Here is a 12,082-nt window from a genome sequence, read left to right as displayed (position 1 = left end):
TTATCGTTTTCTTATTTGAAAAATCGTGTTCATTGTTATGATTAATATTACAATGTGTCCTTAACAAATATTGCAATTTATCCTGACCAAAAAAAATGATAATTGTGAAAGTAAAGAAAATAGGAAAACATTTTGTGGCACCAGTTTCATGCAGAGAAAATGTTCTTCGAACCCATTAGATCGAACTAGTATGGCGACTCAACATTCAGTCATCGCCCATGTCATATCAATTTTCAGATGTGTGAAAAATCCCGTCATATCACATGATAAATAGAGTTTTTCATTTGCACATAATAAAAGATGCATATATAGCATCACTCAAGAAAATAAAATATATGATTTAAATTTTTAATATACCAATCTAGATACCTTTTGACTAGTAGTTACTACAAAACAAACAATATCATTTTGTTCTCCACAGATAGGTTTTCATCCAAGCTGAGATCTTGACCAGGATATCAGTTTTTGTGGGTGTCAAAGCACCCATTGGCGTCGAGCGCATGTATAAACACCTGCATGTACAAATATTCGAGATTTTGATGTATACAATATTGATATATTGACTAAGTTCTCTAATCCTTTTGTTACTATTTTATTTTTTTAATAATAGTTTCAAAGTTAAGGCCTAATAATGATTCTCATTTTTATGAAATTGACCGAGACCAAAATATTGATTCAAATCTGGAAATATCTAGGTTGTTTTTAATTTTTTTCACTTCCCCTGTCAAACAGTATATATATACATACTAAGATCTCAATATTGGTCACCACCAAGATGGCTGATATCTTGTTACTAACTGCAGTAATCAAACATGTTTCTCCAGGCACCCTGAAACGAAATAAAAGGCAGAGATATCTATTTTTTCTTTAGCTTCTTTTTGAAATCTGAAATGTGTTACTTCTCTTTGAACTGTATTCCTTTGACTGCCATTTTCCTCTTTAGCTTCATCTCTCTCCTTTATAGAAATCTGCTCCACTCTTCTTATTATAATTTTCTTTCACCATAATGACATGTTGACAAAAATTTTATTCAGAAACCTGATACAATTTTGTTTTCATGTCTAGACTTACATTGCTTGTCAAAGGCAAGGAGGGCTGACTTGGGCGAAAAGGCATGATGTCAGTTCTAATACTAGGCTTATCCCTTGGTGAACATTTCAAATTGCAATAAGAAGGAAAAATTGATTTAGTAGATTGTGTTGTTGTTTTTCTACAAGAACATATTATTACTAAGAATTATGTTACATAATTTTGCACTCAAATAAGATGTCAAGATAAGGAGTGAAATGGTATTTGCTAGAATATGATCTTCCATGAGTTAACTAAAAAGTGTGATTTAAGTTTCTAGGCCCTGTATAAATATTCAAGTTTGCTAAGAATCTAAATCCTTAGTGAGTGATCTTGAAAGATTTGTATGGATATAATAGGATCCATGTTGTGCGCGCATGTGTATGTGTGCGTGCGCATGTAATTTTTAAGCATTTTTATTCTCAGTATCCTAGCACATATAAAGATGAGAGCTGTCCTGGTATTCAATTCAATTTCATAGTGAAATTGAATGTAACTTACCAAAAGGAAATTAAACAAATTGGGGCTTTGCCACAGTGATCATTGGTCATACCTCTGCTTAGCAACCAAAGGTCTCCAAAAAGTCTAGACCTGTGCAGTGGGTTGCTCTCAAAAACAAAAAGTAAGTCGAAGAAGAAAGAACCTCGATTTGGGATATTTAAAATGAATTTTGCAATAGAAACTTGCCTTGAACTTAGAAGAAAGTTGTCAATGATTTCTACTAATAGGAGGCTGACTCAGTTGATTTCATGAAGAGTGAAGCAGTGTCCCATATTCCTACTATTATGTTTATGTGTATCGTTTAGATGTTTTGGGCATCTTGAACGTTTCAATTAGGCTGTTTATGGGGCAGAGTAAAGGTTAAGGATGACATAGCAATCAAAAAAATTCCGAACAACACTAATAACAACAATTAATTGTGAGGATTATCTTGCCACTGTGTCAAGTTCGAAACAAGTTATTACAAGCTAATTATCAAACAACCCCAGCTAGTGTCTTAGTGAGGAGGGAGAATTAATCTGGAGTCCAGAATTGCTTAAAGGCGATAAGCAACACGCAAATACGTATCTTTTAACACAGAGTCCAGGATTATTTTTGAAGTAGTAGGCTATGTGAACCTTATTTTCTTGTCTAGATTTGATGCCAGTAACTGGAATTAAACTATTATCTTGTATCCCCATGATGTTCCTTCTTTCTGTGCTGCAAGACCAATAAATAATTTCCAAAGCTCTGAGCTGACTTTGATATCACAATTTAGAAACAAGATCAAGATTGTGGATGCTGGTGCAGTGGAACCACTAACTGGCTTCTTGCGATCAACAAACTCAAATCTACAGGAGTATGCGACTGCTGCTCTACTCACCCTCACTGCTTCTTCCATCAACAAACCGATCATGAGTGCTGCAGGTGCTATCCCCCTCCTCGTCAAGATACTTAGAGATGGCGAACATACAAGCCAAGGTTGATGCAGTCATGGCCTCATACAATCTCTCCACACTCCCTTGAAGCATTAACACCATCCTGTCAGCCAAACCTATACCTCCTCTGGTAAACTTGCTAAAGTGCTGCAAGAAATCAACCCAAACAGCTGAAAAATGTACAGCCATTCTAGAATTATTACTCAAGTCATGATGAGGGGAGGACTGCTTTGACGTCTGAGGAAGGTGGGGGTGCTTACAGTGGTTGAAGTACTGGAGGAGGGGTCTCTTTAAGTTAAGAACATGCAGTAGGAGTGCTGCCGACAGTGTGTGAGAGTGATCGCCGCAGATATAGAGAAGTAATTTTCAATGAGGGTGCAATGCCCGGTCTTCTGGAGCTAACCGTTCAGGGGACACCCAAGTCTCAATCCAAAGCTCGTTCTCTCCCAGTATCCCAGATTGGAGTTGCAGGCTGACACACTTGAAAACATCATCAGTAACATTTTTTCTTTTTGCCAGTTGAATAGTAGCCAGAACATAATATCCTCCAATCATATATCTGAAGAGGATATCTCAAAGAAGATGCAGCTAGCTGGAACTTTCATCAAATGCAACCAAAGCAGAACCATTCTGACAAGGGAAAACTACATGATTCTTTGTTTGAGCAATCTGAAATGAGAGCATTCCATGGAAATTTTTTTTGGCTCAGATTGATGGTGATGATCGTGCGGGGAAGGCAAAGAAGATGCTGGCTGAAATGGTGCAGGTCAGCATGGAGCAGAGCCTAAGGCATTTGCAGCAGAAAGCTTTTGCCACTCCAACCGAGCGGTCTCTCAGTAAATGTCTTTCTGAAGTTCCCTCCAAGTGATAGTTCAATGAAATGGGTAGTGTGTTTCTATCTCTTCCCTTGTGTTGTATCAATGTTGGCAATCAAATTTTCGATAAATAGAATCATGTAGGATGCCAGTCCAGGCAGTGATGGTAGCTGGTGACTGGTGAAATGTTCATAGTTAAAATCTGCATGTTCTTTCTGCTTCCTTGGGGGCTCTTTGGTTGCCTTTGTACCGTAAAAACTATTAGCCTGTTATGCAATCAATCATATCTTGTTTCTTTTCAAATTCCTTCAATAATCAGATAAAAGGCACATACAGATTTGTTTTTCCTCTAATATTGGAACGAGAATACCAGGCACCTGCATGAACATCCAGAACAATATGCTTTGAATAATTTGCAGGATTATGTGTTCTCGCGGCAAGGTAGAACTGCATCTTAATTGAACAATATTGGTCAAAAAAACCTGAATTTAACAGCACTGCAAATTATTAGAGTGATTTGATTCTCATTTATACCATAGAAATGAAATTGAACTACAAATTCTTAGACAAAAGTTAGCTGGCTCAAAGAGGTGAACATTGTTATTGATGGACTAGAAAATTTTTGAAGGACCGGGACATTCTACTGTTATGACAATTTTGCTAGATCTCTTTTGATATTCCCTTCATGTAGCATAAGAGTAGACTACCTGCCTCCAGCTTTCCCCCCTACCTGCTATCAACTTGAATAGAAATTTGGTTCCATTTAAAATCTGACAAGGATATGGATCAAGTTTTTGGTATGTCTAAATACCATCTTTAATGATTCGATTACTGCATTAGAAATTAAATAGGTTGACAAACTAAGAGTTAACCATAGTTTGATCAAATTATTCATGAACCCATGCATGAAATCTAGAATGAATTAATCATTGTTGGCCACATATATGCACATGGCAACATAGAGGTGGCTTTTGCTGAATACAACCACCCAAGAATAGTTTTTTCATAATAATAATAAAAACAACTACCCAATGGAGTGTTTGATCTGACCACCCCCTTTAAGGGTTTTAGGAACTGGTCTATTTGGAGGTGGAGGATTTTCCAGCTATCAATAAATGTGGCTCCAGTTCTGCTTATAGCACAAAAAATTCAACTTGCATGCACATAAAAGTCAGAGTAATCATAGAGTAGAAGTCCAACCTGCTCACATATGAAGATTGAGGGATCTATGGAGTTGAGGTTTAATGTTCTCATGCATGGAGTTCAAGTAACTTGCGAGGTTGATGGCAGATGTTTTTATATTTGTAAGGAAGTAGCTCGATCGAGTCTTGCTTCTGAGGTTCGGGCAACAAAGGATATGGTATATGTTTTATATTATGTTACTAATATTTAACAAGTAATGCATTTTTTTCCCATATTTCTCTCTCTTTTTACTTATTTTCACAATCACTAGCTAGGCGAATTAAACTTCTTGCTTCAGAGACGATATGGAGAACCATGACCACCTACTTGTATCTACCACTTCAATCATCATAGTGAGGGTGGTCTAAAATGTCGGGCAACAGTAGGACCTACATACAAATTTTATTAGCATTATCTGAACTGCAAGATTGAAGATCTAACGATATACATTGTCAAACCTGAACACTTATTTCACTAGCTTTACCTGAACTTTAAGGCTCTTTTGGCAGAATTTTCTTGGGTGTTTGGTGGAGGGGAGACTATCTGCATGCTGAATCTCTTTCTTATACAAAACTAACTTTTCTTCTTTCACTCTTTTTCATTGTGAACTTTTTTTTTTTTTTTTTTTTTTTTTTTGGTAAAACGGCCGCTCACACACGACGGGCGTGAAGCTGGCCTACAAAATCAGAAAACAAAATACTGCGTAAAGACGCAGGCACAGCCTCGTGGTCTACCCAAAGAAAGTCTCACGAATGATGAGCCGCGAAAGAAGCAACCCAGTCAGCCGCACCGTTTGCCTCCCGATATACGTGCGAGGCTTGGTAAGAGACAAACTCCCCCAATGCTCTACGGATATCGTGAAGCAGCGGCCGGTCCTCGACTGAGTACCCCCCTCCCCGGATCCACCCAATCACCGTGGTCGAGTCCCCCTCGAGAAGGATGTGACCCTCTCCAAGTACCCGCCTCGCATAGGAGATACCCTCCCAGGCCGCCTGAAGCTCTGCAGTCACCACTGATAAACCAAAAATCCTGCGTCCACCTGCCGCCACAAGTCTGGCATCATGATCCCTGATAATGAATCCCACACCTCCACAGCTCCCATCCGCTGATACACTGCCATCGAAGTTCACCTTGAGAAAGCCAGGGGGTGGGGGCACCTAGGATACAAGTATCGTCCTGGACGCTGCAAGAGCAGAATGGGGGCCCCAGATGTCCCTCGCCAACCCAGTAGGTGGAGCCTCACTGGCGCCGCTGATCTCCGCCGCAAGCCGTAGAGCTCGGTCCGCCACCACCCTCGGATGGAGGCTCTCACCATCGAAGACCCATGTATTCCTCCCCAGCCAACAATGATAGGCCAGGTAGGCATCACGAGTCCCCCTCTCCATGTATACAGACCCCCGGACCGAAGCCTTCAAATGACGAAGGAACTCCTCAATAGACGCCCACAACTGCCTATGGTCGGGCTGAGCGGAAGCATGTCTCCATATCTGACTAGCTCTCGGGCACCCAAACAGGACATGATAGATGGTCTCCTCTGTCGCCTGACAAGCTCCACATCCGGCCGGGACCCTCACTCCCCGTCTCGCCAGGACCCCACAAGTAGGTAAACACCCCCAAGCCACCTTCCACAGGAACAAGGCCACTCGGGGGTGAATATGCATCCTCCATATCCAGCCGCAGTCCATCTGTCTCACAGGGGGCCCTCTACCAATCGCTAAAAGGTCCCGAACTCTCACAGTCGTCCTGCCTGTCCTGCTCCATACCCTCCTATCCACTGCCTCCCCCTCCGGGATCGGCAGAGCTAGGACGCGCTCAGCAAGGTGCTCCCCGAACACCTGTCGAACAAGACTCGTGTCCCACCTCCGCTCCCCCGGGACAAATAAGGCACACACTCTACGTCCCTCCATCCAACCATGGTCAATCTCAGTGGGCCACCCGTGCAGAGCTACCTCAGCCAGCCATCTGTCCTCCAAAATGCTGATCGACCGCCCATCCCCAATCTCCCACCTGATCTCTGGCAACACTCCCGGGGCGCGAGCACAGATCTCTCGCCAAATAAAAGAAGCTCCACGGCCAGAGCGTAGGGCGTAGTGGGGGGCAGGATCCCCATACTTCGCCCTCAGTAGTGAGCCCCAAAGGCCCTCAGGCTCTAGAATAAACCTGGCGGCCAATCTGGTCGCCAATAACTCCCTCCGCTCGACCAGTGAATGAACACCAAGTCCTCCCCTGTCGGTCGGCTGGCAAATAGACTCCCAAGCCACCAGGTGAACACCGTCTCTGCCTCCCCGCCGTCCCCAGATGAACGTGCGAAACATCCTCTCCAATCCCCGGATCACAACGAGAGGGACCAGGGTGTTGGAGAGCAAATAAATGGGGATAGAGCTCAACACTGACCGTACCAAGGTGACTCGGCCCATCATCGATAGTGCACCCGCCTGCTAGCCCTCCAGACGGTGGGTGATGCTCTGCTCCATAGATGTACACTCCCTCCGTCGTAGCCGACGTCCCGTAATAGGCACCCCAAGGTATGTAAGGGTCCCCACCTGCTCTCCAATCCCTAGGAGGCTCATAATAGACTGCCTCGCACCATGGTCAGTCTTCGGGCTAAAGAAAATGGCAGACTTGGTCAGATTAACCAGCTGCCCCGATACACCACAGTATGCCCCCAAGATCCGGCTGATGGCCCGGGCTGATCTGCTCGTCGCGCGGGCTAACAGTATACAATCATCAGCAAATAGTAGATGCGAAACCCTGGCCGTCCCGGCCCCTGGGCCATAGACCTCCAACTCCTGCTCATGGACAGCCAGTCTGAGTGCACGGGACAGAGAATCTGCACATAGAATGAACAGAAGTGGTGACAAAGGGCAGCCCTGTCTCAATCCTACTGACGACTCGAAGAAACATGATGGTGAGCCATTAAACAATAAGGCAAAGGACGGGGACAGTATACAACCGAGCACCCATCTGACCCACTGCGGGTGAAATCCAAACCCCTCCAAGCATCGCCGCACGAACTCCCATCTCATCCTGTCGTATGCTCGCTCCATATCGAGTTTGACTCCCATTAAGCACCTGCTCTTAGGCGCTTTCTGGAGGTCAGCCATGAACTCATGAGCAATGAGGACGTTATCCGAAATGGAACGCCCCCCAACAAAAGCCCCCTGCTCAGGGCAAATGAGTCTGGGTAGGATACCCCTCATCCTCTGGACTAGTACCCTCGCCACCACCTTATACAGGGTGGTGCACAAGCTGATCGGTCTATAGTGGCACGACTCAATAGGGTCCTGTCTCTTCGGAATCAGTGTAATGAAGGTCCTCCTCCACTCCACGGGCATCTCTGTCGACACAAAAAACTGCTGGACTGCCGCAATCACCTCCTGTCTAACTATGTGCCAGTACCTCCTGAAAAAGATAGGGGGAAAACCATCTGGCCCCGGGGCTCTGTCCTCGCCCAAAGACCAAAGGGCCGCATGTACCTCATCCCCGGACACTGGACTAACCAAAGCAGCGTTCTCCTCCACTGATACCTGCCTCCCTGGTGCCGGTCCGCAAGCTCCTCCATATGTGCCTCCTGACTCGGTCCATCTCTCCCGAAAAAACTGCACCAATATCCTCCTGACTGTCTCCTGATCCTCAGACACCCGCCCACTACTGTCCCTAATCCGGCCAATCCGGTTCCGATGTCTCCTGATGATGGTCGACTGGTGAAAGAAACTGGTATTCCGATCCCCCTCCCTGATCCACTGAACCCTGGACTTCTGCCTCCAAAACACCTCCTGCTGCCTCAAAAGGGAGGTATGTCTAGCCAGTAGCCCCCTGAGCTCCCCCTGATCCACCTCTGAAAGGCCACCCCCTCTGTCCTCAAGTGCCTGAAGCCTAATAATGGATGCCTCTGTCTCCTCCACCCTCCTGAAAATATTCCCCACCTCCTCCTTATTCCACCTTTGCAAACGGCGTCTAGTCAGCTCAAGTTTCCGGGTCACCCTGTACATCACATCCCCCCTAACCGGCATCTGCCACACCTCTCTCACCACCTCCCACGACCGTGGGTAAGACAGCCATAATTTCTCAAAACGAAAAGGAGGATGAACGGGAAAGGTATGAGAGGTACTCACCAATACTGGGCAGTGGTCAGAAGCAATCCTGGGCAGGTGGCGCACCAAGAAATCCGGAAACCTCTGAAGCCAACTGGGCGTCGCGTACACTCGGTCAATCCGCTCCCAAACACGTGCCATCCCCAGCCTGTTGTTGCACCAAGTGAAGCGCGGGCCAGTGAAACCAAGATCAGCCAGCCCATTGGACTGTGTAAAGTCCTGGAACTCTCTGACCTCAATGTTGTTGGAGAAGACCTTACCCCCTCTCTTGTCCTCCGGGCTGTCAATGCAATTAAAGTCCCCTGCCATCATCACAGGGTGGCCCAGCTGAATGATGTTGGTGGCCTCCTCCCACAAGAGTCTCCTCTCCCGATAATCTGTACTGGCATATGTGGCTAAAATGACCCACGGAGGCCCGGCCCCCTCAGAAATAACCAGGATCACCTGTTGGTTGCACTTATGGAAAACATCAAAACCAACACCCCCCAGCCTCCATAACACCATGATGCCTCCTGAGAGGCCCCGAGAGTCCACCGCATATGTCCCCCATGACCGCGGAATGGCACGCCTAGCTCGTTCCAAACTGGATCCCGACAGTCGGGTCTCAAGCAAAACACAAACATCTGGGTCATGCAAACTCACTAACCTTCGGAAGGCCGGCCGGAAGGAAGGCTTCCCCGCTCCCCGACAATTCCAAAGAAGAACCTTCATAACTTCACTTGGGAGTTTTGATGCGTGGCCACCCCTTCGGGGTCTTGCAGCCCTCCCTCCTTGCCACACGCCGCACCCTCTTCCGGCCCGGCCATCTCAAGCACCACCTTCAACTTGTGTACCAAATCTTCATGTGCCGTTTCACGTGGATGCCCGGTGCTCACAAGCTCACTTTGAACCTCCATCTCCCTGGGCTTCTCTGCCATTCCCCCTATGGACACCACACCCAGGGCCTTCTTCCCAAGTGAGCCGTCTGTGGGAGTAACCAACGTCTCATCCCGCACGGTCTCGGTCCCTCCACCAACCCTGGTACCTCCGCGGACCGAACTAGGAGATGGCCCGACCTCCGTTAGCGGGAGACCACCTCGCCCGAGCTCGTCCACCGCCCGAGCATCCACCCCGCCTGGCACCACCGGAGGCAGACCCCCCTCTCCACCGCACGCCGCCAACCCCGTCGAGAGACTGGATCCACAGAAGGTCGCTCCCGGATACAGCCACCTTTGCCGCCCCGGCCGACAGGCCTCCCACCTCGCAAACCTTCCGCGACCGCCGGAGACGCGCTCCGACTCCTGAAGCGCCGCCGGTCACCATTCTTGTTCACCGCCCCATCCTCCGGCACACGAACATCCGGCACGAAGCACCCGGGCACAGGGGGGGCCGAGTGGTCCCGACCCAGAACGCGCTCCGGCCCGAGGGCCCCCCGCCGCTTTGAGGGGCTTCTGGCCCGCTTCATTGGGCTGGGTCCACTCTTCAGATTGAGAGGGCCCAGCCCAAGCCCCTGATCACAAACCCTGGTCCGGACCGGGCCCACTTGGGCTTGGACCGCTCCCTGCCGAGTTAGACTCGGTATCGACTCGGACCGCTGCATCAGTGTCGCCGCCCCGCCCAGCACCGGTTCGACGCCTTCCGCTCCCTTCGCCGGCGAGACGCGCCGAGCGACCTTCTTAGGCTTCCGCCAGCCCTCGGAGTCCGGCGAGGACTGAGGCTCACTCGCCCCTCCCTTGGCTGGACACGGGCCCGAGTCGGTATGGACCGGTTCCCGAGTCGGCACGGTGCGGGGAGTCGTCGTCCCCTTCGGCCTCACCGGAACCCTAGCCCCACCGCCTCCTCGCTGTGCCGGAAACCTAGAAGAGGTCATCCATGGGCCGAAGACTCGCGGCTTGCTCCCCCCGGGTGAGTTTCCCCTCGTAGACGACGAAGGACCACCAGGATCTTCATTGAACACCGGGATCGATCTCCCGTCCGCCTCGCAAAATCGGCATTCCCCGGCCTGATGACCGGTGCGGGCACAGAGGTAGCAAAGGCTCGGCAGGTCTTCGTAAACGAAGGCCTGCCAGAACCTATTCTTCCCCCATTGGACCAGTGTGCCAGGGACCAGAGGGAGGCTGGCGTCGATCTCGACCTTGGCTCGGGCATAGCCGGCCCTCCGCCTCTCACTGGACACTGCATCAAGCATTAGTGGCTTACCCGCCGCTGCCACCATCTCCAGGATGGATGCATCGTCCCAGTATTCCAGCGGCAGCCCCGGTAGTCTAACCCAGACAACCGTCCGGCTCACCGAGTAGATGCCCGGAACAAAATCAGGCCGCCAGTCCTCCATTGACATCAGTTGACCACCAACCAGCCAAGGGGCCGCATCCATTGCCTTCGCCCGCTCCTCCCCTGACCCGAACCGGATTGTCAGGACGCCCTCCGCCATTGGAAGAACCTCCACCGGTAGCTGGAGCTTGGCCCGTCCTTTGAGTTCACGGGCCACCATCTCTGCCGGAATGCGCCGCCCCAGACTCTTGGCGTGCACAGCTCTCCCCTCCCACTCACTCCGCGCCTGCAACACCCTCTCCGTCGGCAGCGTAACCACTCGGGGAAAGCGGCGCTCGAGCTCCGCCAACTCCTCCTCGGTGAACCTGTGGCAGCCCACCTCCGATTGGGATGGAAGCCCTCGCGCCACCCCAGCCCACCGTGGATAAGTCTCAGCCCGGCCTGGCATGGGAACCTCCCGTTTCCCCCGGTCAGCAGCCCCGCCGGCGGCTGCCATTGGCGAGGCCACAGGCTGCTCGGAGAAATGCCGAGTTCTTTCTCTCTCCTCACTCTTTCTCTCCTCACCCTGGGGTAACTTTCCTTGTGAACTTTTCAGTGCCTCATTTCACCAAATGTTTTCAGAATGAGGTACAGGCCCTCTCTCTTCCGAGCCTCTGAGGCTTTTGTCCCACTCCTGTAATATGAAAAAATAGAAGAAAAAATTAATTACCGCGCTACATGTAATTGCTTTTATTCAGGGAAAAAAACAAACAGACCATGCTAATATGTGAGCATAAAGTTTACGTGGACTTGGTGGTGCATGGAATGAATGATCTTGGGAGCCCCATGCACAGCCAATCATGCGTTGCCACATCAATATAAAAGATTACATGTCTCCACGGGCGAAGTTTCGATCTTATTTTAATCTAACGTACGTCGATGGCTTTTTCTCTCCAACTGAGACCTTGGTGAGTAATTAAGAAATCATTAGATCGAAAGTTAAAGGCATGTCTCACTGGAGCCCATGATGTAAAGAAGAGGCTCGTCAGTCGTCTCCCCTCACCGTGCATGCCGTAAGCCATCGGCATTTCCTTGGGTGGCGTTAGGAATTCAGCAGAGTAGCAAGTGTCAGCAAAAAGTTCCCTCTGCTGTTAGCTAATAAAACACCAATAATGCCCATCCCTCGGCAAAGGAGAGTGGGTTGGGTGCCTTTGGCTCTCGGTGGGCTGCGTGGTTGCGCCCCACATGATCCCTTCAAGCAGGTCAGGACCAGTTC

General features: G+C 48.8%; 1 pseudogene; it reads left to right on the top strand.

The window, feature by feature from the left end:
- The first annotated feature begins 1,513 nt into the window (after nucleotides 1-1,513).
- LOC103699809 lies at nucleotides 1,514-3,354 on the top strand (annotated as a pseudogene).
- Nucleotides 3,355-12,082: the final 8,728 nt, after the last annotated feature.

Source organism: Phoenix dactylifera, chromosome 11 (genome assembly GCF_009389715.1).
Source record: "Phoenix dactylifera cultivar Barhee BC4 chromosome 11, palm_55x_up_171113_PBpolish2nd_filt_p, whole genome shotgun sequence".
Taxonomy (NCBI): Eukaryota; Viridiplantae; Streptophyta; class Magnoliopsida; order Arecales; family Arecaceae; genus Phoenix; species Phoenix dactylifera.
This window is presented reverse-complemented; position numbering and strand designations above follow the sequence as displayed.